The sequence below is a fragment of the Chrysemys picta genome, unplaced genomic scaffold, assembly GCF_011386835.1.
Source record: "Chrysemys picta bellii isolate R12L10 unplaced genomic scaffold, ASM1138683v2 scaf4, whole genome shotgun sequence".
NCBI lineage: Eukaryota > Metazoa > Chordata > Testudines > Emydidae > Chrysemys > Chrysemys picta.
The window spans coordinates 1,011,423-1,013,568 of NW_027052711.1; the positions used below are offsets into that span (position 1 = coordinate 1,011,423).

The 2,146-nt window shown below is 76.3% G+C and overlaps 1 non-coding gene across 1 annotated transcript; it reads left to right on the plus strand.

The window, feature by feature from the left end:
• The first annotated feature begins 333 nt into the window (after nucleotides 1-333).
• On the plus strand, nucleotides 334-452 carry LOC135977599 (5S ribosomal RNA). The gene has a single exon (XR_010595034.1). It is a non-coding gene; the product is annotated as a 5S ribosomal RNA (ribosomal RNA).
• Nucleotides 453-2,146: the final 1,694 nt, after the last annotated feature.

The following is a 2,146-nucleotide window of genomic DNA, read 5'->3' on the forward strand; positions in this document are numbered from 1 at the left end:
TGACCTGGTGGCCGAGAGGGGCCTCGCACGGCAGGCAAGCCGCCCTGGGCTCACCCTCCCCGGCCGCAGCGAGGGACTGCCCCTCCCCACCCCCCGGCTGACAGGATCGGGCGCACTGGAAGTCCGGGACAGTATTTTCCCCGACGCCGGGGAGGGCGGGCGGAGGGGCTCTGGCGGCCAGCCCGGGCCCCGGAGCTCGAAAAGGAAAAAAGGACCGGGCCCGCGAGAGACGGGGGCCCTGCCGCAGGGGGGGGGGCAGTCCGACCGGGGCTCACCGTGCGGCAGGCCCGGGCGTCGGCAGGGGAAAGCGGGCGAGGAGGCGCGGGGCCGGGTGCCTACGGCCATACCGGACCGAACGCCCCCGATCCCGTCCGATCTCGGAAGGTAAACCGTCCCGGGCCTGGCTAGTACTTGGATGGGTGACCGCCTGGGAATCCCAGGTGCCGTAGGCAGCTTTTCCCGGTCCGAGTCAGCTCTCTCTCCTTTTCTGGGGGGGAAGGAGAGGGGGGGACGGGCCGGAAAGCCCCTCGTCGCTCCTGCCGAGTCGGAGGTCGCGGCCGCAGGTCACGGGTCTGGGCGCCTGGGGTCCGGCTCCCCACCCACCCGGCTTCCTCCGCGGAGGACCCCCCCCGGGGCCACCGAAGCCGCTGGGGGAGACGCCGGGCATGGGGCGGACTGGCCCGGACCCTCCCGGCCGCCGGCCCGCAGGTCCGCCCCGAATCCCCCCCCGCGGCCACCCAGGCCAGGCCTGGCCAGGCGGGACGGACGGCGGGTGTCCAGCGCCCAGCGGCTTCCTCCAGCGGGGACCCACGGACCCCAAAGCCGCAGGGGGAGGCCCCGGGCCTGGGACGGACTCGCTCGGACCCCCTGCGCCCGGCCGCCGGCCCGCGGGACCGCCCCGAATCCCCCCGCGGCCACCCAGGCCAGGCCTGGCCAGGCGGGACGGACGGCGGGTGTCCAGCGCCCAGCGGCTTCCTCCAGCGGGGACCCACGGACCCCAAAGCCGCAGGGGGAGACCCCAGGCCCGGGACCGACTCGCTCGGACCCCCCGCCTCCCCTGCGCCCGGCCGCCGGCCCGCGGGACCGCCCCGAATCCCCCCGCGGCCACCCAGGCCAGGCCTGGCCAGGCGGGACGGACGGCGGGTGTCCAGCTCCCAGTGGCTTCCGCCAGCGGGGACCCACGGACCCCAAAGCCGCAGGGGGAGGCCCCGGGCCCGGGACGGACTCGCTCGGACCCCCCGCCTCCCCTGCGCCCGGCCCCCGGCCCGCGGGACCGCCCCGAATCCCCCCGCGGCCATCCAGGCCAGGCCTGGCCTGGCGGGCCGGTGTGCAGCTCCCCCGGGCTTCCTCCCCCGACGACCCGCGCCCCCCTGAGCCGCAGGCGGAGACCCCGGCCCCGGGGCGGACCGGCCCGGGCTCGCCCGAGCCCCCTGCGCCCGGCCCGCAGGACCGCCCCCCCGAATCCCCCGGGAGAGGCCCGGCCTGCACGCCACTGACGACCCGCGGCCCCCAAAGTCGCAGGAGGCGCCCCCCCCCCCCCGGTTAGCCCCGTCTCGCTCCGCGCCCCCCGCCCCTCGCTGCCGGGACCGGGCGCCGCCCCAGAGTCAGCCGCAGCCGGCCGGCCTGAGAGCTGCCCTCCTGTGGACGACGGTGAGTTTACCTTGATACTAACCGGCCGTCAGCCAGGTCAACCCCATTGCTAGACTGGGGTGGACCTGGTGGCCGAGTGGGGACTTGGAACATTTGACAGCTGCTTCCCGGGGCTTGACCGGTTGTCCTGAACGCCCCCCACCCCCACCCCCAGCCCCCGGCTCCTGCTCCCCTCTCCCCAGCCTCGGTGCTCCGCTCCCTGCCTCGGAGGCTGCCTCTCTGCGGCGCCTGCATCGCCTCCGAGGACGCGCACCCTCCGGAGGCTGGACGTAAACCCACCACTGCCGCCGACCCGGCTCTCCGAGGGACGACTGTGAGGCCCCCCACCCCACCCCACCCCCGGACCGCCCTGGGGACGACTGCTAAGCCTCCCCCACCGGACCGCCCGGGGGAAGACTGCGACGCCTCCCGCCAGGCCCCCACCCAGCCTGGGGGAAGACTGCTAAGCCTCCCCCCCACACACACACACACACACTGTCGGGGGATGACGATTAAG